The 26,975-nt window shown below is 36.4% G+C and overlaps 1 long non-coding RNA gene across 6 annotated transcripts; it reads right to left on the reverse strand.

Moving 5' to 3' along the window:
* Positions 1-11: 11 nt before the first annotated feature.
* LOC104231987 (uncharacterized) lies at positions 12-23,496 on the reverse strand. Of its 6 annotated transcripts, none has more exons than XR_011402145.1 (6): positions 23,367-23,496; positions 21,563-21,825; positions 20,938-21,243; positions 1,910-1,985; positions 1,326-1,472; positions 12-253 (listed from the first exon to the last, which is right to left on the reverse strand). It is a non-coding gene; the product is annotated as an uncharacterized lncRNA (long non-coding RNA). The 6 variants fall into 6 exon arrangements; XR_011402146.1 differs by lacking the exon at positions 12-253 and having other exon boundaries at positions 1,203-1,472; positions 20,938-21,020; positions 21,181-21,243; XR_712219.2 differs by lacking the exon at positions 12-253 and adding an exon at positions 3,062-3,167 and having other exon boundaries at positions 1,203-1,472.
* Between the last annotated feature and the right edge of the window lie 3,479 nt (positions 23,497-26,975).

Genomic DNA, 26,975 nt, shown 5'->3' on the forward strand with positions numbered 1-26,975 from the left:
CCTTTGTTTGGATCATGGGATGATTATAAGCTTTTCATAACACCTTCCTCACTGCAGTACTAATTCGAGTTTGTTTCAATTGCAATATATATGAATTTTCTTTGAACAAAAGTTACAAGACTTCATCGTTTTCTTGTCATACTTTTTATAAATTCTTTATAGTCTGAGGACTATTCCCCATTTGGCCATGTCTTACATTAGCAACTGTTATTGTTGCTTTGGAGGGTTATTATTTGAATGTTCAGCTATAACCCTGCATAAAAATAATAGTTGTATTATTAGTAAGTTGCAGTAGCATCATACATGCAAGACTACAATATGCTTTATATCCATCTCAAAATATCAAGCAGAAAACCAAGAGATCTTCTATACATCAATATTGAGTGCAGAACATTCAACTCCAAAATTAATAAGATAGAGAAAAATTAGTAGGAAGGAGTTCTCAATCAGCATATCCAATTTAGGAAAAACCTTATCAGAATATTAAAGGTGTACCTTTTGTACTTGAATAAACTTATCAAGTACTGTACAAATTGGATAAAAACTTAAATAAAGCAAAGGAATCACGAAGCTAAAAGATATCATACTCGGGTTTTTTTCCCTTGAAATCCTCTAAACTTTTAGGTTCAACTCATTTTTAACATGGAACTAATATAGATCTTATATATAAAATGGAGCTACAAATAATTTTTCTCACTCGCTATGAACAGAGCACAAGTTCGACAGAGGTCTAAAAGTATGCCAAGTAAACTAACATAAAACCTATGAGATGTATGATTAGAGAGAAACTTCCATGCCATTAAATAGATGACTAAAAGTAGACATATTAACAATGTCACTACATACTGCCAAAATAAACTCGAAACACCTTGAACAAAATCATGTACAGAGGAAATCCAAATAAAATGGCTGGTTATTTGATGATGGTGACATAACTTGAGAAATAGACTGAAAAATATATTTTGCTACATGTCTACAAAGGCTTCTATACTGCTTCTGCAGATCATAAGAAACAAATTCCTTCTCCCACTCTAAGTATCTGATCACATCTTTGAAACCCGATTTGGATCCTTTCTCACCCACCCCTCTCCCCTCCCCGCCACTTCGTCTCTTTCTTTCAATTTTTTCTTTATTCATCCAATTTCTCTATAATTAGTCACTACTTGAATTTTTGCCTTAAGAAAGAAAGGGAAAGAGGACTATAATTCTTAACTGGCGGTGCTTTCAATCTTTTCAATCTTTTCAGTCTGTCTCTTGCAAATAACACTGTCAAGAAAATATTGGAAAGCCAAATGGGAAGGAAGAAGAAGATATAAAAGTTTCACTTGAATCTATATGGTTGGACTCATATTGTGCCAAAAGCTAATTCCACTTTCAAGATAAACACTGTGAAATCAAATAGAATGGGAAAAGGCAATGCTCAAAGTTTTTCATCGGAGTCCACATGCTTGGACTCTTTACTCTGCCAAAACCTGATATAAAAAGTAAAAAAAAAATATTAATACAGAGACACATGAAATAAACACCGATCAAGTCTGAAAAAGTTGTACCAATCTGAATAGCATAATAATGATCGTGTCAAATTCTAATACGCATAAACCACATTCCTATAAAGTAACGCAACTTAAACTATAAATACAAAGAATAAATAATCAAAGAGAAAAGGCATAGAGTGACACCAGACCAAAGAAAGTTCTGAAAATGCAGAATCATACCAAAGATGGAAGCTAGAATATTGTTCTTTTTCAGAATACCTAAAAAGCAAGAAACTCTGTAAAGATATCTCAGGAAAGATCCATTCACAAATATGTAATGATTGACATGTATAAATATTTTAATGCTAACAAAGAAATGCAAGAAGCAGCAAAAAAATATATACCAACCAATAGAGAAAACAAAAAGCTATTACCAAGTGTCGTTTACCAGACTCTCATGCCCCTTTGATCATGTTGGGAAGTGATGAAAAACTGAAACTTCTAAAATCCCTATATTACAACCAAAACCTCAAAAGTCAAGCAATAGACTTGAACTACAAAAGAACATATTAAAAACTAATCAAAATAATGGGAAATAAAAACGAATAAATATGGAAGTAATTATGTTATGAATGAGTTTAAGTGGAGGAAAGAACGTAAGTATATTACTTATTTAGATTGGACACAACTATTTAGAGAAGTCATATCAAATTAGTTTTTCTTCTTTTAAATAATAAATTAATACATCCTAAAAATAGAACAAAGGAAAATATTTGAGAATAAAATAAATAGAGATCTTGCCTTAGAAGAGGTGTCACGTCACCTCTCTCTCTATATATATATATATATATGAGAGAGAGAGAGAGATGGGAAAGACTTCAAAAGTTGGAAAATAAGCACATAATGTATTTTCATTTGAAGAGCACATAAATTTGTATATACAACCAACATATAAACCATAAGAAAAAGTTATGAAATTTGGCAAGTAAAGTTTCAAGCTTTTCAATCACAATTGTCAAAATTCAGCCACGAAAAAAGTTAAAACACTTATTTCGGGTATCCTAATTGACTTAATACGTATGGTTAGCTACATGATACTAATATAATCCAAAACAAAAAAATTATATCAATTTTTATGGAATTAACCAAATGAAGGGCAAACTCAATGAGCAGGGCACCTGTCTACCTTTTGCTTTCGTTGAAAAACTTTGACACAAATCAATATCATTTCTCATTTACCACTAAAGAAAATAAAAGAACATGGGCAAAAAGAATCAACAAATTAATGTGTTTGTCTATTTTTCATCTAAAAAACCATATTGATTGGATATAATTAAGTGCTAACGATTATGTAAAGAAACATATTATAAATTTACTGAGATGGTACAAACGTCGGGTGTGAATATATTTTAACAATAAAATATTTATTATTAAGATAGCTAATATTGGTCTAGAAACTTAACAAATTCGTAAGTTTATGTTAGGGTCTCAATGAAAACATTCAGATAGTAGGCACAGTAATTAAGTAGAAGTAGATCTTGATATAAAAAGTAACTTAGAAGAGAAAGGGAGAAGAAAGATATTACCAATAAATGATAATAGTGGTTGATCTTTTCCTGGAATAGGACGAGTCTCTCTCATTTTATGGTCGAATCAGCAAGAAAGTGAAGCCAAGTTACCAAAATTTTGAAGCTTTGGTGAGGACATATACCGGAAACACAATTCAATATCAAGAGAGCAGAAAGTAAAAGAATATCAGATTTGAAAGAGACATTTCGGGTCAGAAATTTTAGAAGAAATTAACTTTTTATATTTGATAGATTTTAAAAAAACAAAAAAGCTACCATGCTTTTTTTTTCTTCTTCTTCTTAATTTACTAACTTAAATGGGAACTTTTGAATTCTGATTCAGATGACGGGTGCTGCAATTCTGACAGTGAGGTAGATGGATTTCCAGAGACTGAAGTCAAAAGAAAAGGGTCGTTCGAACTTAGAAGAAAGAAATATATGAAACAAAACAGAAACAACCTTTTTTTCTTCATAGTAGAGAGAGAAGAGGGATCAGCGTTTTGAATTATCGTAAGGAAGAAGAAAGACCTTGTTAAAAATTGTAAGGTTACGACTGGCGGTGAAAAGAAGAGGAAACGTTTGGGGTTTTCTAGTTTCTAATAAATTAACCGTGGTTTTTGTCTTAGGTAAATGAGAATAAATTAGAGAAAACTCCAAAAAATTGTGAAAAAGACAAAGACAATCCCTATTCATCAAGGCCTGCCACGTCACCAGGTCAATGACCCTCAATTATATATATATATATATAGATTGTGTTTTAGGTTGGGGAAAGAGTTGGTTTTTGAAGAAAAATTTCAAAATGAAAAATCATGATTTGAGGGACCAAATGGTATCGGAATTGGATAAATTTTGTATGGTTGAACTTATTTTGGAATGGGTGATCGAATTTTGTAAAATTTGATGGGTTCCGATGTGCGGGCCCGGGGGTTGGTTTTTGGGTCGATTTTTATATTTTGTAAATATTGAAACTTTATTATTCGAAATAGTTCCTCATTCGATTTATGTGTGTTTTGGAGTTGTTATAGTTGGATTTGAGCTGTCCGGAGGTCTTTTCGTCAGAGAAGTCCATTTTAGAGTACTGAGTTGTCGTCTATCTTGCTTAGCCTTGTGTGGGGGACTTCCCCTTAGGATTGAGTCTTCTATGTTGATTGTAATCCGTGTACGTATGGTTGAACTTATTTTGGAATGGGTGATCGAATTTTGTAAAATTTGATGGGTTCCGATGTGCGGGCCCGGGGGTTGGTTTTTGGGTCGATTTTTATATTTTGTAAATATTGAAACTTTATTATTCGGAATAGTTCCTCATTCGATTTATGTGTGTTTTGGAGTTGTTATAGTTGGATTTGAGCTGTCCGGAGGTCTTTTCGTCAGAGAAGTCCATTTTAGAGTACTGAGTTGTCGTCTATCTTGCTTAGCCTTGTGTGGGGGACTTCCCCTTAGGATTGAGTCTTCTATGTTGATTGTAATCCGTGTACGCAAGGTGATGAGTGCGTACTCAGACTTAATTGTGGATACATGGCCTTTTAGGGTTCTTAGGTTCTTATATTCACTACGTATGAAGTTATTCTTAATATGACTGAGTTCCTGCTTATTGGTTTCGTCTCTACATGCTTAGTTGGAATTATTTGCTTTATGATTTAATCTTATTGCCTAATTGTCATCCTATTTGATTTAACTGAAGAACTTCGTCTCTCTTATCATCATGCTACCTTTTCATAAATGCCTGTGTTATTGAGGGTTATTGTCATCCCTCCTTTTAGGGTTCTTAGGTTCTTATATTCACTACGTATGGAGTTATTCTTAATATGACTGAGTTCCTTGCTTATTGGTTTCGTCTCTACATGCTTAGTTGGAATTATTTGCTTCATGATTTAATCTTATTGCCTAATTGTCATCCTATTTGATTTAACTGAAGAACTTCGTCTCTCTTATCATCATGCTACCTTTCCATAAATGCCTGTGTTATTGAGGGTTATTGTCACCCCTCCTATAATCGCCTAGTCTTAAGTGCAGCTAAGATCATCTTCCCTTAATTGAAATTATCGAACATTCTCGTAACTTCCCAACCTTAAACGGAGTTTAGATGACCTATATATCCTTGTCGACTTGCTTTTATTTAGGACTACTAGACTCGTGTTGTCTTCCTTGTACTGATTTGTTTATTTTGGGATCGTCACTACATGTTAGTTTTTCCTTTCGTTGAACTGTTCCCTTTATGCCTTTCATTTTTCTTACTGTGGCTATTCTTGTGAACTGGTTATACCGATTCCTTGCGATTTGAAGTTTTGGAGTGGATTCACTCGCTATATTTTGTATTATTGTCACTATTGTTGTTGTGCTGGTTGTGTTGGTGCACGAGGTCTCTGCCGTGCGGTTATGTTGTGTTGTGCACGAGGTCTCTGCCGTGCGGATTGTTGTTGAGGGGTTGCACGAGGTTTTTTCCATGCTATTGTTACTATTGATATATTGTACATGCGGCGTGACAAGGAAGGATATGTATATATGCTTATATGTGGGTTGCGCATGTGGCGAGACAGGGTGGGAACATTATGATGTAGGTGTGGCGAAACAAGGCGGGCACTTGTTATGTTATTATTTGCACACGTGGCGAGACAAGGTGGGCTATGTCAGGGATTGATTGTGAGGATTTGTGATGGCCTGGGGGCATTCTTGTTGTATAATATTGTGTTATGAGATTCTGGTTTTTGGGAATTGTTGTTAGCTTCGAGAGTTGTTATTGTATGCGCCGAGCGGCACCTTAAACACTGTTTCATTTTATTATTTCGGTTTTTAATTATTTCTTCCGCAATTATTGTTTATATTCCGCATTGTTAAAAGCTTACCTAGTCGTAGAGACTAGGTGCCGTCACGATGGTTCACGGAGGGCGAACCGGGGTCATGACAAGGAGTCAGCCATTGGCTTCAGCGCCAGCTACTTCATCACCACCCACCCACCTAGCTAAGGGGTTAGTCAGCTAGGGGTTGCCCTAGAGGGGGAGGTCGATCAGGTGGCGGTCAGGCCCGTTTCTATGCACTTCAGCTAGACCCGATGCTATTGCTTCCGATGCTGTTATTACAGGTATTGTCTCAGTCTGGCACAGAGATGCTTCTGTATTATTTGATCCCGGTTCCACCTTTTCTTATGTGTCATCATACTTTGCTCATTATTGGGATACATCCCGTAAGTCTCTTGTCACCTATTCATCTATCTACTCCGGTGGGCAATACTGTTGTTGTAGACCATGTGTATCGGTCGTGTGTGGTGACTATTGGGGGTCTGGAGACCCGAGAGGATCTATTATTGTTATGTATGGTGGATTTCAATGTTATTTTGGGCATGAATTGGCTATCTCTGTGTCGTGTTATTCTGGACTGTCATGTTAAGACAATGACATTGGCTATGTGTGCCACAGATTGAGTGGCGAGGTTTGACTAATTATGTTCCCAGTAGGGTAATCTCATTTTTGAAGGCCCAGCGTATGGTTGGGAAAGGTTGTCTTTTGTATCTAGCCTTTGTGAGGGATGTCGGTGCAGAGACTCCCAATATTGATTCTGTTCCAGTTGTGAGGGATTTTTCCGCATACCTGATGGGCATGCCACCGAACAGGGATATTGACTTTGGTATTGACCTAGTGCCGAGCACTCAGCCCATTTCTAATCCGATGTATCGTATGGCACCAGCGGAGCTGAAGGACTTAAAGGAGCAACTTCAGGAACTCCTTGACATTCGGCCTAGTGTGTCACCTTGGGGTGTGCCGGTTCTATAACCAACTGCATTGATTATAGGCAGTTGAACAAAGTGACAGTTAAGAACAAGTATCTTTTGCCTCGCATTGATGATTTACTCGACTAGCTTCAGGGAGCGAGAGTGTTCTCCAAGAGTAATCTCCGTTCAGGTTATCACCAGCTGAAGAGCAGGGACTCGGATATTCTTAAGACAACTTTCAGAACCCGAATGGTCATTATGAGTTCTTGGTGATGCCTTTTGGGCTGACCAATGCCCCAGCAGCGTTCATGCATTTGATGAACAGTGTGTTCCGCATAGTCATAGTCTTCATTGATGATATTCTGGTGTATTCGCATAGTCAGGAGGAGCACGCGGAGCATTAGAGAGTTGTGTTGCAGAGATTGAGAGAGGAGAAGCTTTATGCAAAGTTCTCCAAGTGTGAGTTTTGTCTCAGTTCAGTGGCTTTCTTGGGGCACGTGGTGTCCGGTGAGGGTATTCAGGTTGATCCAAAGAAGATTGAGGCGGTTCAAAGTTAGCCCAGACCGTCCTTAGCCACAGAGATTCGAAGCTTTATTGGTTTGGCAGGCTATTATCACCGGTTTGTTCAGGGATTCTCATCTATCGCATCGCCCTTGACCAAGTTGACTTAGAAGGGTGTTTCATTTGTATGGTCGGATGAGTGTGAGTAGAACTTTCAGAAGCTCAAGACAGCCTTGACCGTCCTTAGCCACAGAGATTCGAAGCTTTATTGGTTTGGCAGGCTATTATCACCGGTTTGTTCAGGGATTCTCATCTATCGCATCGCCCTTGACCAAGTTGACTTAGAAGGGTGTTTCATTTGTATGGTCGGATGAGTGTGAGTAGAACTTTCAGAAGCTCAAGACAGCCTTGACCACTGCTCTAGTGTTAGTTTTGTCATCAGCTTCAAGTTCATATACCGTGTATTGTGATGCTTCGAGAGTTGGTATTGGGTGTGCATATGCAGGAGGGTAGAGTTATTGCTTATGCTTCTCGTCAGTTGAAGCCCCATGAGAAGAACTACCCCGTTCATGATTCGGAGTTGCTGTCATAGTTCACGCGTTGAAGATTTGGAGGCTAATATGGTGTGTCTTATGAGGTGTTTACTGATCATCGTAGTCTCCAGCACTTGTTCAAGCAGAAGGATCTCAATTTGAGGCAGCGGAGGTGCTTGGAGTTGCTAAACGATTATGTTATTACTATATTGTACCATCCGGGGAAGGCCAATGTGGTGGCTGATACTTTGAGCCGAAAGACGGTGAGTATGGTGAAACCTTTTGCAGTTGATGTTCAGGCCTTGGCTAATCGATTCGTGAGGTTAGATATTTCGAAGCCCAGTCGGGTATTGGCTTGTGTGAATTCTCGGTCATCCTTATATGATCACATCAAAGAGCGCCAGTATGATGATCCGCATTTGTTTGTCCTTAAGGACAGGGTTCAGCACGATGATGCCAAAGACGTGACTATTGGTGATGATGGGGTGTTGAGGATGCAGGGCCGAATTTGTGTGTCCAATGTGGATGGGCTTCGGGAGTTGATTCTGGAGGAGGCCCATAGCTTGCGGTATTCCATTTATCCCGGTGTAGCGAAGATGTATGAGGATCTGAGACAACATTATTGGTGGAGGAGAATGGAAAAAGACATTGTGGGATTTGTAGCTCGGTGTCTCAACTGTCAGCAGGTGAAATATAAGCATCAGAGATCGGGTGGCTTGCTTCAACAGATGGATATTCCAGAGTGGAAGTGGGAGAGAATCACTATGGACTTTGTAGTTGGACTTCCACGGACTTTGAAGAAGTTCGATGCTATTTGGGTGATTGTGGATCGGTTGACCAAGTCCTGTGTGTACCTATTCTTCAAAGCGGTTGGCAGAGATCTATATCCGGGAGATTGTTCGTTTGCATGGTGTCCCAGTTTCCATCATTGCAGTTTTGGAGGACTGTGCAGCGAGAGTTGGGTACTCAGGTTGAGTTGAGCACAACTTTTCACCCTCAGACGGAGGGGCAATCCGAGCGCACTATTCAGATATTAGAGGACATGTTGTGTTCTTGTGTCATTAATTTAGGAGGGTTATGGGATCAGTTTCTACTGCTTGCAGAGTTTACTTATAACAACAGCTACCAATCGAGTATTTAGATGGCTCCATATGAGGCTTTGTATGGGAGGCGATATAGATCTTCAGTTGGTTGGTTCGAGCCGGGTGAGACTAGGCTATTGGGGACAGACTTGGTACAAGATGCTTTAGAAAAGGTGAAGGTAAATTCAGGAGAGGCTTTGTACAGCGCAGTCAAGACAAAAGAGTTATGCTGACAGGAAGGTTCGGGATGTGTCCTACATGGTTGGTGAGAAGGTTCTGTTGAAGGTTTCACCCATGAAGGGTGTTATGAGATTTGGGAAGAAGGGTAAATTGATTCCTCGGTTCATTGGGCCTTTTGAGGTGCATCGGAGGATTAGGGAGGTGGCTTATGAGCTTGCTTTGTCACCCAGCTTGTCGAGTGTGCATTCGGTATTTCATGAGTCTATGCTCTGGAAGTATATTGGGGATCCGTCTCATGTTCTGGAAATCAGCACGATCCAGTTGGATGGTGATTTGACTTATGATGTGGAGCCAGCAACTATTTTGGGGCGTCAGGTTCGAAAGTTGAGATCAAAGGATATAGCTTTAGTGAAAGTGCAGTGGAGAGGTCGACCCGTGGAGGAGGCTACCTGGGAGACCGAGTGGGAGATGCAGAGCAGATATCCTCACTTGTTTGAGGCTTCAGGTATGTTTCTTGACTCGTTCGAGTACAAACGTTTGTTTAAGAGTTGAAGCTTCAGGTATGTTTCTTGACTCGTTCGAGGACGAACGTTTGTTTAAGAGGGGGAGGATGTGACGACCCGGCCAGTCGTCTCATGAGTTACCGCTCCATTTTCCCCATTTCTGCTTCTTATAGCTTTGTCTATCGGTTCTATGTGTGATCGGTTGGTTGGCTCGGGTTCAGAGAGGTTTTGGTAAGGTTTGAGACAATTAGCCTCTTTTGAGGAAGCTTAAGTTGGAAAAGTCAACAAGATGTGAGTTCCGATGGTTCGGATAGCTTCGGGGGTGATTTGGGACCTAGGAGAGTGACGGAAATGAGTTTTGGAGGTCCGGAGTAGATTTAGGTTTGAATTGGCAAAATTGGTATTTTGGCGTTTTTCGGTTGATAGGTGAGATTTTGATATAGGGGTCGGAATGGAATTCCGAAAGTTGCAGTAGTTCCGTTGTGTCATTTAGGATGTGTGTGAAAAATTTCAGGTCATTCAGACGTGGTTTGGTAGACTTTTTTATCAAAAGAGATATTTGGAAGATTTTGGAAGCTTAGGCTTGAATCCGATGTGTTTTGGGTGATTCGATGTTGCTTGAGGTGTTTTGAAGATTGGTACAAGTTTGAATGGTGGTATGTGACTTATTTGTGCTTTTGGTTGAGGTCTTGGGGGCCTCGGGGTGATTTCGGATGGTTGGCGGAAGATTGGAGTTGGGACGCAGCTGAAGTTTTCCCATTGTTGTCAAAACCGCACCTGCGGTCCCCCACGCAGGAGCGAAGGTGGAGTCGCAGAACCGGAAGAGCCTAGGAAGGCAGAACCCGCAGAAGCGGTTGTGGGACCGCACATGCGATGGCGTAGGTGCGGAATGTGCATCGCAAATGCGGAAGCTGAGGAATAAGCGAAAACAGCAGAAGCGGTTTGTGGACCACAAAAGCGGAACCGCAGAAGCGATTAAAGGGCCGCAGGTGCGGAATCCTTAGGCCAGAAGGTATAAAATGTTTCCTTCGCGAATTTTGGCTAAGTTCTCCATTTTTGAAGTCGGGAAGCGAGCTAGGGCAGTGAATTCAAGGGTAAATTGAAGAGAATCAGTTGGGTAAGTTCCCTAAGCTTCATTACTTGAGTTTATGATCATATTTCCATTGGTTAATCATGGTATTAGTGGAGGGAGATTAAGGGTTAAAATTGGGAAAACTACGGCTTGGTATTGGAGACTTAGACTTGAGGATTTGAGAGGTCATTTATGGTCGGATTTCGGGACTTTTGATATGTATGAACTCGTGGGGAGGTGAGGAATCTATTGATGTAAATTTTATCGAATTCCGAGACGTGGGCCTTAGGCGAGTTTTGGTAATTTCGGGATTTGTGTTGTAAATTGATTATTTTCGCATGGGCTTCGTTCCCTTAGCGTATTTTGACGTCGTCATTCTAATGTTTGATAGATTTGACGCGAGTTGAGGCCGATTCGAGGGGCAAAGGTGTCGCGGGCTAGAGTTTGGACCGGATTGAGGTGAGTAATGATTTTAAATGTTGTCCTGAGGGTATGAAACCCCGGATTGCACATCATTTGCTATATTGAGGTGACGCACACGCTCGATGACGAGCGTGGGGTCGGACACCGTTGGGGATTGTGATTTAGTCAATCCTGAATGACTGTTTTATCGCGTATTTGATTGAAAACTAATTGTTATCATCATGTTTTGGCCATATTTAGGCCCCATGCCAACTATTTGGACCCTTAGAGGATTTTTACAGATATTTCCTCACTATTTTGACTTTATACTTGTACTCAATTATGCTATATTCTACGGTTTTCTTCTCAACCATGTTTACTCTGCTAACACTTAAAATGATATTTTGGGTTGAGCATCATGTTTTATTGTTTGCCCGAGTGGCTTGTGAGATTCCGACTAAGTGAGGCTGATGGCCTATGTTGTGAGGAAACACTGATTATGATTATGAGGTTCGGCCTAAGATTTTGAACGCCACGAGGTGGCTTGTTATGAGGCCGAGAGCCTATGTGATTACGCTACTAGATGGCTTGATATTGTGCTTGAGCCGTAAGGGGCCCCTCCAGGAGTTTGCACACCCCTAGTGAGTGCGGGTACCCATTGTGATATGAGATAGAGCCCGAGGGGCTGATTCTATTGGTATTGTGCCCGAGGGGCGATTCGTTATGTGTTTACCTTTTTTTGTTGCCTGCCTTTTACTTGATTAACTATTTTAAAAGGCATGTTTTAAAAAGCTTAAACTGAACTTAAGTGACTTTACATAACGAACCGTGGTTAAAGTCTTAATATTTATCATTATAATTGCTTAAAATGAATTGGAAGTGTGTCGGCTGGCCTAGTCTTCACGAGAGGCGCCATCACGACAGAGTCAGGACCATTTTCGATCATCTCCTCTATCTCGAGAGGCCCCATTGCGGACATCATATTTTGGATGTAGTCAGGATCTTGAGCCTCCAGAAAAACAGTGGTCAACTCGTGGTTATTTAACTCTAGCCTTTTGCTCCCTCCATTTGATGGCATACTTCCTAAAGCTTTCAGTCGGTTTTTTCTTCATATTGGACAGGGAATTGCGATCTGGCGCAATATCAATATTGTACTGAAATTATTTGACAAATGCCTGGGCCATGTCGTCCCAAACATGCAGTGGAAGATATCTTGGTCAAACCATTCAGAGGCTACCCCCTCCCCACACCAGACTCTCACCAAAATAAATCAGTAATTCTTCTTTTCCTCCTACACCCCTCAGCTGTTTGCTATTCAAGCAACAACTGCTTCTTTTCTTCTTTTCAAGTGGGCGATATGGTCTACGTGTCCATCATATTTCTCAAATTTCGGGGTCTTGAACCCTGGTGGCAAATGGATGTGAGGGAACATAAATAGATCACTGAATGAAACACTTTTGTGACCACCTAGTCGTTGTATGTTCTGCTCGAGAGAGAGCACTCGAGATCTGGGCAAAGTAGGTAAGATTGAGAGGAGGCAGCTAAAGCAAAAAGAACATAAAAAGAACAAGAGCAAGTTCCTGGCAAGGATGATAAACACACTTGAGGAAGTTTTGTGGATCGAAGGATGGTGACGTGGATGACTTGGAGCTCACAATTTCCAGTACCTCGAGCTCCGAGTGATGCAGATTTCAAGGAGCACCCTTCACTATATTACTTTGCTTTGTTTTGTTGTATCGAGGACAATGTAACACTTTATGTTGGAGGCAGCACATTTATCTGTGACACATGTATGTGGGTTACATCTTCAAGCGTGATTTTGTGAACTTGATAGATTGATTATCTTTTGTAGTTAACTTTGATCATGTTACCAAAGATTTTACTTTTTTTTATTTTCGTTACTTGTTAATAGTATTAGATAACCTCCTTGATTTTTCTTTTTGTCGCGATTATTTTTTAAGGAAATAATATATTTTGAACCGTCACTTTTCTTTATGATAGATGGCATGACAACTTTCTTAAAGGAATTAGTCTTATTTAGTAATTCTCTTTTGGAAAAAAAATTCTTTAGTTAGTTTAGTAGCTAGTAGTGAATAAAGTGGTTATTGGGCGTGATCTTTTCGTCCCTAAACCAACGTGTGGCTTGTTTTGGTACCAACACATTTACACTTTGGTATATGAATTGTTAGTAGTTTGAAACGAAAAATGATTGAAGTGATAATCTTTGTTGTAACTTTTAGGTTCTATTTTTAACTCTTTGATTCATCATCTAGTCTTTTAAGCTATATGTGACTTTTTGAATTTTTTTATATCAATTGGACTCTTGAGCTTAGGATATGCCATGAGTGGTGAGGATTTTTGTGAGTTTTTTTTACTTCTTTTGTGATACATGTATGTGGGTTACACCTTCGAGCGTGATTATTATGGATGTTGATTGTGTGAACTTGATAGATTGATTATCTTTTGTAGTTAACTTTGATCATGTTACCAAAGATTTTACTTTTTGTTATTTTCGTTACTTGTTAATAGTATTAGATAACCTCCTTGATTTTTCTTTTTGTCGCGATTATTTTTTAAGGAAATAATATATTTTGAACCGTGACTTTTCTTTATGATAGATGACATGACAACTTTCTTAAAGGAATTAGTCTTATTTAGTAATTCTCTTTTGGAAAAAAAATTCTTTAGTTAGTTTAGTAGCTAGTAGTGAATAAAGTGATTATTGGGCGTGATATTTTCATCCCTAAACCAACGTGTGGCTTGTTTTGGTACCAACACATTTACACTTTGGTATATGAATTGTTAGTAGTTTGAAACAAAATATGATTGAAGTGATAATCTTTGTTGTAACTTTTAGGTTCTATTTTTAACTCTTTGATTCATCATTTAGTCTTTTAAGCTATATGTGACTTTTTGAATTTTTTTATATCAATTGGACACTTGAGCTTAGGATATGCCATGAGTGGTGAGGATTTTTGTGAGTTTTTTTACTTCTTTTGTGATACATGTATGTGGGTTACATCTTCGAGCGTGATTATTATGGATGTTGATTTTGTGAACTTGATAGATTGATTATCTTTTGTAGTTAACTTTGATCATGTTACCAAAGATTTTACTTTTTGTTATTTTCGTTACTTGTTAATAGTATTAGATAACCTCCTTGATTTTTCTTTTTGTCGCGATTATTTTTTAAGGAAATAATATATTTTGAACCGTGACTTTTCTTTATGATAGATGGCATGACAACTTTCTTAAAGGAATTAGTCTTATTTAGTAATTCTCTTTTGGAAAAAAAATCTTTAGTTAGTTTAGTAGCTAGTAGTGAATAAAGTGATTATTGGGCGTGATATTTTCGTCGCTAAACCAGCATGTGGCTTGTTTTGGTACCAACACATTTACACTTTGGTATATGAATTGTTAGTAGTTTGAAACGAAAAATGATTGAAATGATAATCTTTGTTGTAACTTTTAGGTTCTATTTTTAACTCTTTGATTCATCATTTAGTCTTTTAAGCTATATGTGACTTTTTGAATTTTTTTATATCAATTGGAAACTTGAGCTTGGGATATGCCATGAGTGGTGAGGATTTTTGTGAGTTTTTTTTACTTCTTTTGTGATACATGTATGTGGCATCTTCGAGCGTGATTATTATGGATCTTGATTTTGTGAACTTGATAGATTGATTATCTTTTGTAGTTAACTTTGATCATGTTATCAAAGATTTTACTTTTTGTTATTTTCGTTACTTGTTAATAGTATTAGATAACCTCCTTGATTTTTCTTTTTGTCGCGATTATTTTTTAAGGAAATAATATATTTTGAACCGTGACTTTTCTTTATGATAGATGACATGACAACTTTCTTAAAGGAATTAGTCTTATTTAGTAATTCTCTTTTGGAAAAAAAATCTTTAGTTAGTTTAGTAGCTAGTAGTGAATAAAGTGATTATTGGGCGTGATATTTTCGTCCCTAAACCAGCATGTGGCTTGTTTTGGTACCAACACATTTACACTTTGGTATATGAATTGTTAGTAGTTTGAAACGAAAAATGATTGAAGTGATAATCTTTGTTGTAACTTTTAGGTTCTATTTTTAACTCTTTGATTCATCATTTAGTCTTTTAAGCTATATGTGACTTTTTGAATTTTTTTATATCAATTGGAAACTTGAGCTTGGGATATGCCATGAGTGGTGAGGATTTTTGTGAGTTTTTTTTTACTTCTTTTGTGATACATGTATGTAGCATATTCGAGCGTGATTATTATGGATCTTGATTTTGTGAACTTGATAGATTGATTATCTTTTGTAGTTAACTTTGATCATGTTACCAAAGATTTTACTTTTTGTTATTTTCGTTACTTGTTAATAGTATTAGATAACCTCCTTGATTTTTCTTTTTGTCGCGATTATTTTTTAAGGAAATAATATATTTTGAACCGTCACTTTTCTTTATGATAGATGACATGACAACTTTCTTAAAGAAATTAGTCTTATTTAGTAATTCTCTTTTGGAAAAAAAATTGTTTAGTTAGTTTAGTAGCTAGTAGTGAATAAAGTGGTTATTGGGCGTGATCTTTTCGTCCCTAAACCAACGTGTGGCTTGTTTTGGTACCAACACATTTACACTTTGGTATATGAATTGTTAGTAGTTTGAAACGAAAAATGATGGAAGTGATTATGTTGTAACTTTTAGGTTCTATTATTAACTCTTTGATTCATCATTTAGTCTTTTAAGCTATATGTGACTTTTTGAATTTTTTTATATCAATTGGACACTTGAGCTTAGGATATGCCATGAGTGGTGAGGATTATTGTGAGTTTTTTTACTTCTTTTGTGATACATGTATGTGGGTTACATCTTCGAGCGTGATTATTATGGATGTTGATTTTGTGAACTTGATAGATTAATTATCTTTTGTAGTTAACTTTGATCATGTTACCAAAGATTTTACTTTTTGTTATTTTCGTTACTTGTTAATAGTATTAGATAACCTCCTTGATTTTTCTTTATGTCGCGATTATTTTTAAAGGAAATAATATATTTTGAACCGTGACTTTTCTTTATGATAGATGGCATGACAACTTTCTTAAAGGAATTAGTCTTATTTAGTAATTCTCTTTTGGAAAAAAAATTCTTTAGTTAGTTTAGTAGCTAGTAGTGAATAAAGTGATTATTGGGCGTGATATTTTTGTCCCTAAACCAGCGTGTGGCTTGTTTTGGTACCAACACATTTACACTTTGGTATATGAATTGTTAGTAGTTTGAAACGAAAAATGATTGAAGTGATAATCTTTGTTGTAACTTTTAGGTTCTATTTTTAACTCTTTGATTCATCATTTAGTCTTTTAAGCTATATGTGACTTTTTAAATTTTTTATATCAATTGGACACTTGAGCTTAGGATATGCCATGAGTGGTGAGGATTTTTGTGAGTTTTTTTTACTTCTTTTGTGATACATGTATGTGGGTTACACCTTCGAGCGTGATTATTATGGATGTTGATTTTGTGAACTTGATAGATTGATTATCTTTTGTAGTTAACTTTGATCATGTTACCAAAGATTTTACTTTTTGTTATTTTCGTTACTTGTTAATAGTATTAGATAACCTCCTTGATTTTTCTTTTTGTCGCGATTATTTTTTAAGGAAATAATATATTTTGAACCGTGACTTTTCTTTATGATAGATGACATGACAACTTTCTTAAAGGAATTAGTCTTATTTAGTAATTCTCTTTTGGAAAAAAAATTCTTTAGTTAGTTTAGTAGCTAGTAGTGAATAAAGTGGTTATTGGGCGTGATATTTTCATCCCTAAACCAACGTGTGGCTTGTTTTGGTACCAACACATTTACACTTTGGTATATGATTGAAGTGATTGAAGTGATTGAACTGTTAGTAGTTTGAAACGAAAAATGATTGAAGTGATAATCTTTGTTGTAACTTTTAGGTTCTATTTTAACTTTTTGATTCATCTTTAGTCTTTTAAGCTATATGTGACTTTTTGAATTTTTTTATATCAATTGGACACTTGAGCTTGGGATATGCCATGAGTGGTGAGGATTTTTGTGAGTTTTTTTACTTCTTTTGTGATACATGTATGTGTGTTACATCTTCGAGCGTGATTATTATGGATGTTGATTTTGTGAACTTGATAGATTGATTATCTGTTGTAGTTAACTTTGATCATGTTACCAAAGATTTTACTTTTTGTTATTTTCGTTACTTGTTAATAGTATTAGATAACCTCCTTGATTTTTCTTTTTGTCGCGATTATTTTTTAAGGAAATAATATATTTTGAACCGTGACTTTTCTTTATGATAGATGGCATGACAACTTTCTTAAAGGAATTAGTCTTATTTAGTAATTCTCTTTTGGAAAAAAAATTCTTTAGTTAGTTTAGTAGCTAGTAGTGAATAAAGTGATTATTGGGCGAGATATTTTCGTCCCCAAACCAGCGTGTGGCTTGTTTTGGTACCAACACATTTACACTTTGGTATATGAATTGTTAGTAGTTTGAAACGAAAAATGATTGAAGTGATAATCTTTGTTGTAACTTTTAGGTTCTATTTTTAACTCTTTGATTCATCATTTAGTCTTTTAAGCTATATGTGACTTTTTGAATTTTTTTATATCAATTGGAAACTTGAGCTTGGGATATGCCATGAGTGGTGAGGATTTTTGTGAGTTTTTTTACTTCTTTTGTGATACATGTATGTGGGTTACATCTTCGAGCGTGATTATTATGGATGTTGATTTTGTGAACTTGATAGATTAATTATCTTTTGTAGTTAACTTTGATCATGTTACCAAAGATTTTACTTTTTGTTATTTTCGTTACTTGTTAATAGTATTAGATAACCTCCTTGATTTTTCTTTATGTCGCGATTATTTTTAAAGAAATTATATATTTTGAACCGTGACTTTTCTTTATGATAGATGGCATGACAACTTTCTTAAAGGAATTAGTCTTATTTAGTAATTCTCTTTTGGAAAAAAAATTCTTTAGTTAGTTTAGTAGCTAGTAGTGAATAAAGTGATTATTGGGCGTGATCTTTTCGTCCCCAAACCAACATGTGGCTTGTTTTGGTACCAACACATTTACACTTTGGTATATGATTGAAGTGATTGAAGTGATTGAATTGTTAGTAGTTTGAAACGAAAAATGATTGAAGTGATAATCTATGTTGTAACTTTTAGGTTCTATTATTAACTCTTTGATTCATCATTTAGTCTTTTAAGCTATATGTGACTTTTTGAATTTTTTTATATCAATTGGACACTTGAGCTTAGGATATGCCATGAGTGGTGAGGATTTTTGTGAGTTTTCTTACTTCTTTTGTGATACATGTATGTGGGTTACATCTTCGAGCGTGATTATTATGGATGTTGATTTTGTGAACTTGATAGATTGATTATCTTTTGTAGTTAACTTTGATCATGTTACCAAAGATTTTACTTTTTGTTATTTTCGTTACTTGTTAATAGTATTAGATAACCTCCTTGATTTTTCTTTTGTCGCGATTATTTTTTAAGGAAATAATATATTTTGAACCGTGACTTTTCTTTATGATAGATGGCATGACAACTTTCTTAAAGGAATTAGTCTTATTTAGTAATTCTCTTTTGGAAAAAAAATTCTTTAGTTAGTTTAGTAGCTAGTAGTGAATAAAGTGGTTATTGGGCGTGATCTTTTCGTCCCCAAACCAACATGTGGCTTGTTTTGGTACCAACACATTTACACTTTGGTATATGATTGAAGTGATTGAAGTGATTGAACTGTTAGTAGTTTGAAACGAAAAATGATTGAAGTGATAATCTTTGTTGTAACTTTTAGGTTCTATTTTAACTTTTTGATTCATCTTTAGTCTTTTAAGCTATATGTGGCTTTTTGAATTTTTTTATATCAATTGGACACTTGAGCTTGGGATATGCCATGAGTGGTGAGGATTTTTGTGAGTTTTTTTACTTCTTTTGTGATACATGTATGTGTGTTACATCTTCGAGCGTGATTATTATGGATGTTGATTTTGTGAACTTGATAGATTGATTATCTTTTGTAGTTAACTTTGATCATGTTACCAAAGATTTTACTTTTTGTTATTTTCGTTACTTGTTAATAGTATTAGATAACCTCCTTGATTTTTCTTTTTGTCGCGATTATTTTTTAAGGAAATAATATATTTCGAACCGTGACTTTTCTTTATGATAGATGGCATGACAACTTTCTTAAAGGAATTAGTCTTATTTAGTAATTCTCTTTTGGAAAAAAAATTCTTTAGTTAGTTTAGTAGCTAGTAGTGAATAAAGTGGTTATTGGGCGTGATCTTTTCGTCCCTAAACCAACGTGTGGCTTGTTTTGGTACCAACACATTTACACTTTGGTATATGAATTGTTAGTAGTTTGAAACGAAAAATGATTGAAGTGATAATCTTTGTTGTAACTTTTAGGTTCTATTTTTAACTCTTTGATTCATCATTTAGTCTTTTAAGCTATATGTGACTTTTTGATTTTTTTTATATCAATTGGACACTTGAGCTTGGGATATGCCATGAGTGGTGAGGATTTTTGTGAGTTTTTTTACTTCTTTTGTGATACATGTATGTGGCATCTTCGAGCGTGATTATTATGGATCTTGATTTTGTGAACTTGATAGATTGATTATCTTTTGTAGTTAACTTTGATCATGTTACCAAAGATTTTACTTTTTGTTATTTTCGTTACTTGTTAATAGTATTAGATAACCTCCTTGATTTTTCTTTTTGTCGCGATTATTTTTTAAGGAAATAATATATTTTGAACCGTGACATTTCTTTATGATAGATGGCATGACAACCTTCTTAAAGGAATTAGTCTTATTTAGTAATTCTCTTTTGGAAAAAAAATTCTTTAGTTAGTTTAGTAGCTAGTAGTGAATAAAGTGGTTATTGGGCGTGATCTTTTCGTTCCTAAACCAACGTGTGGCTTGTTTTGGTACCAACACATTTACACTTTGGTATATGAATTGTTAGTAGTTTGAAACGAAAAATGATTGAAGTGATAATCTTTGTTGTAACTTTTAGGTTCTATTTTTAACTCTTTGATTCATCATTTAGTCTTTTAAGCTATATGTGACTTTTTGAATATTTTTATATCAATTGGACACTTGAGCTTAGGATATGCCATGAGTGGTGAGGATTTTTTTGAGTTTTTTTACTTCTTTTGTGGTCTTACTTGCCCCAAGTGTGTTTCAAGGCGAAATTCTAGGTTGCACTTGGTTTGAAAAATAATTTTAGGCTTTTCTTGGATCGTTTGAGCTTTTTAATTGCCTACCCGCATACGTATTCCTTAGTTAACCCCTTTGAACCTTTAGCCTTTTTTTGTATATTACAAGCCATTTCCTGTTTGTTTTTATCCTCGTTTTATGCTCCTACCACCTTCTCTAGCACTTGAAGCTGCAGCTTAAGCTAAAAATATAAGTTTTGGGGGGAAGAGATGGGGAAATTGTGATGTGGGAGTTAATAAAGTTTTATGCCCCTATTTATTGGAATAAATTAACTAATTATGCTTCAAAAAGGTGTATATTCAAGACATAAAGTGTTGAGAAAGGTGAGAGATTGAAAAGCACCAAATACGAAGCCACGCAAGGCCTGGCGTAGCTACGCAACGGAGGAAGCAAGATGTGAGCACTAGGTGATCAAATAAAGGTTAATTACTAACTAGATGCTAATCGTAAATATTTAAAACCACAAAATAAGTAATTAGCAGGAAAATGCAAGATGCGAATTTCCTAAGGCATAAAAGAGCAAGTAGGCATGTAAACAAGTAGCAAGTCACATAAGCAGATAAAAAATATAAATGAGCAAGATTGAGACGACTAACCTCCACCCTAGAATCAAAATAAAATCTCACTATTTCTTTATATGTTTGATGTACCTCATGTGCCAATATAGAGAAATGCACAAGACAATCTTCATTGTCCTTGGGTTGTGTGCTTTATCGAACTCCATTGAAGGTATCTCACAAGAAAAAAAGAAAATTGGTTAGTATAAATGTGTGCCCCCTTAGAGGTGTAGCTTTGTGACAATTTTAGTTGCATGTCGTTAATCTTAGTGCATGATTATGATACGAGTTGAGATATGAATTGAGCTTAAAGAAAGATGTGAGGATTCATATTACCTATCCATTACCCTCGGTTGCAAACTAACGTGAGGTACAAATAACGCGCATAGTTTGACTAGCCTGTCAAAATAAAATTCAAGACTTCTAACCGTGATAAGTAATGAAAAAAGTTAAATGGCATTAAAAATCATTTGAACACTATCGTGAATTTTCCAGTTTCTTATAGTTAAACCACTTGAACTATAATGTGGCATTGGAAATAGTGTTCAAATATTGGAAATATAGATTCAGCAGGCTCGAGAAGAATGATAATTTCAGGAACCAAACAGTAGTCACAAATGTTCTAACACCCAAAGAACACAACACAGACATAGTATCACGTCCTGAATCCTGAATAGTGTAGTATAACAAAGTGTGAGAAGAAAGGGAAAAAAAATACCCTTTTGTGGCGTGAGTCGAGTATCGCATATTGAAGCCAAAATCAGGTCGGCCATGGCTGCAAAGCCGCTTGCATGATATCATTGGCCATCCAAGTTGCCTCGACAAGATGCGACTCTATTAGTTTTCGCATTCAACTAATTTTTTAAAAAATAAAATTATCATCATCACCTAAGATTTTCAGGGTGAAGGGTGACGGGATAAAAGGGGACAGTGGCCTTGCTTTCTCCGAACAACAAGATCTTTTTTAGGCTCCGTGGATAGCTGTGCCTCACAAAAGAAAAGAAATTGTTAATAAAAAATTATGCCAGATTAGAGGTGTGGCATTACGACACTTGTTAACTGCATAATCGCATAAGGCACATTTCAAGTGAGCTAAAACACATAAAGAAAATAAATTCCATCCCAACAGCCCCAAAAATTAAGAGATTTCCTCTATTCTTTAGAGTTTGGGTACAACAGCAGAAAATTAAGGAAAAACATGTGGCAGCTCCATGGCTTGCGAAAATCTTGCACAAAACTCCAATATTATTCAAATGTTCGCGTGAGGGTAGCCGGTCAAGATATATGTAATAGAATGCATTTACACATTTACAGATAAAAAACAATTCAAGCAAACAAGTGGAAAGACATGCCGACAATTAACACATACGTTCACATAGCGAAAAGTATCTTATAAATGGAAAGATTTAAAACAAAGACCGGCTAGCTATTTTCAACACAAAGTTTTACATTAATACCTCAAAATCCTTACTTCTCTTGAACACTAATTAGTATAGCAACAAACACATCAAGAAACTGAAATGAAGTAATTTAATCACACTGATTCAAGCCACTTAATTCATAATGCAAGCTCTCTATAGTCTTAAACCTACAGCATCGAATGTAAAATTTAGTAGATTTAAATGCTTTTGTTATGAACAGACCCTTTACTAATTATATTATTGGGCTAGAAGCTAAGGTATTTGGGTCAGTTGTTAAAACGAGGAAATACCAACAGATGATGTGGGATGCTGGTTGAGAAAAGCTATTAAAATACTGGTCGACTGAAGGTAATGTGAGAGTTATAAATAGCAGGAATTTGGAATGTTTCCTGGTTTATCCTTGTTTTCCCTAAAGATTGAGACAAAATCAGTTGTAATTCCCTCAGTCTGATCGAATGTCAGATTATTTTTACATTTGTTGAATATGGATCCATTAGTTGGTGCTTTCATTGTCCCTCCTCTACCACAACTGGGTGACTTCTTTTCCACCTCCTTCATACCCATTCCAACAGCCATCTTTTTAAGCCTCCACCTCCAACCCTGAACCCCACTTTTCCGCCTAGTTGTGACTCCATTATATTGGCGGAACTACCTGATGAGGAGAGTAATATGGAAGTTGCAGTTACAGTACATGTCTACTCAGACATGACCGCAGACCTGATGTTCGACGAAATGTCTCACTGCCTCTCCAAGGTGTTTGCTGCTCAACAACCCAACTACAGCAAAACTGAAAAGATTTAACACTTTTCACCATGGGATTGCCATTAAAACTACCACAAGGATCTACAAAATACACTACACCCATTCGCAATTGAATTAAATTTAACAAGAACAGCGAGCTTCATGCTAGAAACCATGTGTATTCTCATTTGCACCTACTAAACAACATTGTACAAATAGTGACGAAGCTTTTTAAACTAATGCTCGGATATAAACACAATTAATGGCTTGACATAGTCATATGCAACACAGAAATAGCACAGAAATAGCATACAAGAAAAATGAAAAACTTTATTCAGAACATGCACAACAAGCACTGACCCGAAGAAAAACTTAGCAAAGAAATACTTGAATTCGGATCCGAAAAAGTCACTGCAAATACAAGCGCAGTAGGATGGTGGCACACGATCTTAATTGAGGAAGATGGTCTGAAGGTGTTCTGTGTTTGTGCGGATGGAGCGTTTCTGTCCGAATTAGTTCATAAAAGGTGAGATATATATGTCAAAAGCGAAAGAGCCGTTGGAAAGTGTTCTGGGCTCTACTATCTTAATTTAAAATTATCATAATAATTAATTAAATAAAAATCATATGAGAAATAAATACTCCTTTTTCAAATGCTGAATATGCTCGAAATAAATTGCAACGGGAATGAATGAAGTTGCAAATTAGCATCAAAATATTTTTGATAAATGATGATTCAATAATTAAAGGAAATAAAAATGCTAAGATGATGATATTATAGTACAAGTGATGTGATTTAAAATATAAATAATGCTGAAAATTATAATAAAATATTATTATGACGATGTATATGCAATAGAAGCCCAAAAAATAAATAAGGATAAAATAGTAATACAATTGGGTTTCAACAACAATGGAAACTCATCAAGCTCGTTAAGTTGCAACATCATATTCTCACCAACCAAGTCCTTATCAAGATTTCGGCCGGCAACTGAAAAGCTTTCCTATAAACCAACTTATATTGTGATGAGTCTCCAATAGGAGTTTTGTATGCAGTACAATATTGTCACGATCCATTTTCTGAACAAGCCAGGACCGACACCCGATCAGTAAACATGACCGAGCGAACCATCTGCGCTTATCAGATCTATTATAACTTCAAAATTTATATGCCAGAAGGTAATACTGTAACCAAATACTTTTAATTAATTTAAATATCTAAAATAATCAAACTCCAAAACTTTATTTGTAGTAACCAATGAAATACTGCTAAGTTACTATCAAAAATATATGAATCTTAACCCACCAACTGTGTCTATGAAGCCTCTACTGATAAACTGACACACTACTTAGGATATGAGATTTCCTGGCCAGCTCTGTAAGTAAATAAAGAAATAGCTAAAGAATGACACCTCAAAGGCGTACTCCACGAATAAAAGCGGAGCTCACCAATAGCACTAGAAGAGAGGAAAGTCCTAACTCGTAGCCTGCTCACCTGCAAAAATGGTTCTTACGTTGTGCCGCAGACCAACATAGGTTCCCAAAAGAGAACATAGTACCATCCATTGTACTCAATGAGTCTCAACGCTAGGGAATGAAACTTTAATAATATATACATTACGAGCGAAGATTCTAAATGCATGTAAAACATAAAGCTTATAAGAACAATTCTAAAATAATTGCATAATGGCAGTTTACGAATATTCTAAAAGAAATTCTTTAATTTTTCTTTCTTAAAAAATATACTTCACTTTATACTTTGGGGTTCCAAATATCCTGACCTATTTCTATCTTAGTCACCGTGTGATCGGCACGGGTTTGATCCCAACCTGATCGAATAGGCCCAATCCACGAGGTGCCACTCGATTTATGGTTCTCAACGCTCATATATCATACCTGTCACGACCCCAGTTCGCTCTCTGTGAATTGTCATGGTGGCACCTAGTCACTACGACTTGGTAAACCTAACAAGTACGAAAAATAAATGGAAACTTGCGGAAATATAAACTAAAAGCCTAGAATAACCAAAAGGAAAACAGTATATCGAATGCCGCTCAGCATATACAATACAACATCTCAAAATTCTAAAAACACTATCCCAAAACCCGGAAACTCACGGGAACACAAGCCTTTGGAATATCTAACAGTCTAACTTCAGAATATCTAACAAGAAAGAAAATACAGAAGGGCAATGTTTAACGGCTAGAATGGAAAGGGACTCCTTGGTCTGCGGACACGGCAGATGTACCTCGAAGTCTCTATAGCAGATGCTTCCCTCAAGGATGGTAGGCCTGAGTAGAAGTACCTGGATCTACACATGAAAAACATGCACAGAAAGGGCATGAGTATACCACAGCGGTACTCAATAAGTGTCAAGCCTAACCTCGGTCGGGTAGTGACGAGGAAGATCAGGGCCTTACTGAGGTTAAACAAAATATAAAGTTTCAACAGTATAAAACAGACAGTATAAATAAGTACAACAGTGAAATAAAACAGGTTATACAGGGCAACAACAACTATACAGAAGCGGAGTAAACACGGAAGGAAATACAACTTAGTACCAATAGTAACAAAACGGGGATCTCCCAGGATACCGTCCTGTAGTCCCAAATCCACATATCTGATAGGCCTCCCAGGATACCGTCCGTAGTTCAACTCATAGTGCACAGGGATCTACCGGAATCCCGTTCCGTAATCCCAAATGTAAATACTTATTACTGGGGGAATCTACCGGGTCCATTCTCGTAGTTCCATATCACTGTGCATGGGGATCTACCGGAATCCCACATCCGTAATCCCAAAATAAACAGACAAGGGGGAGCTACCGGAATCATACATCCGTAGTCCCAATGTAAATACACAGCAGAGCAAGAAGATATTCAGAAATGGAAATTTCATATCAAGGCAATAAATAATTCTAGCCTAGCATGCTGCACGGAGTTCAGATAAAGCAGGTTGGCAAATAAGGCAACGAAATCATTTAGACATGCTTTCCTAAGCTAACAACAGGTTTAACAATACAAGTAATGAAAGCAGGAAAAGGAACATACTAGTAAATACTTAATGAAAAGTGGATCTCTCAACAATTTTCACAAGTACGCACTCGTCACCTCACGTACAAGGCATTTTAATTTTCAAATATATCAATCCTAAGGGGAAGGTCCCCCACACAAGGTTAGACAAGCCACTTACCTCGAACTAGATCAAAAATCAACTCGACACCACATCTTTGCCACGAGTACTCGACTCCAAATGGCCCAAATCTATTCAATTCAATTGTATAATGTAAATAACACTTCAAGTAACTGATTCTACAATTAAAGTCTAAGCGAATACGCGAAATTATGAAAAATGACCAAAATGCCCCTCGGGCCATGTCTTAGAATCGGGTAAAATTTATATTTTCAAAAACCTCGTTCTCTCACGAGTCTATACATAACAAGAACACTGAAATCAGAGTCCAGATGACCCTCAAATACTCATTTAAAGGTCTCTTAAACTCAAGCCCTAATTACCCATTTTTCCCAAATTTTTCACCATTAATTAGATCTTTAATCACATAAAAACGAGTTACGAAGTCAAAAATGTTACCTCCAAGTGATTCCACTTGAATCTCTCTTCAACCCTCTTCAAAAGGCTTCAAAGTCGCCTAACAATGGAGGAACCTAGGCTAAAATTCGCGAAATAAACCTTTTAAAACTTTCTACCTAGGCATTTAATTCCTTCTTCGCGAGCACGGTCAAAGTCTCGCGTTCACGAAGCACAAAAATGATGTTGACCAAAAGTTCTCTTACGTGAACGCGATAAAGCCCTCGCGAACGCAATGCTTTACCCGCCTAACCTTCGCGAATGCGTTCCTCTCATCGCGAATGCGATGAGTAAATTCTACTAGGCCAAATTTCCTCATTCGCGAACGCGAAGCCCAGTCGTGAACGCGGTTCACAAGTATCCAGCCCTTTGTGAATGCGG

This window comes from Nicotiana sylvestris, chromosome 9, assembly GCF_000393655.2.
Source record: "Nicotiana sylvestris chromosome 9, ASM39365v2, whole genome shotgun sequence".
Taxonomy (NCBI): domain Eukaryota; kingdom Viridiplantae; phylum Streptophyta; class Magnoliopsida; order Solanales; family Solanaceae; genus Nicotiana; species Nicotiana sylvestris.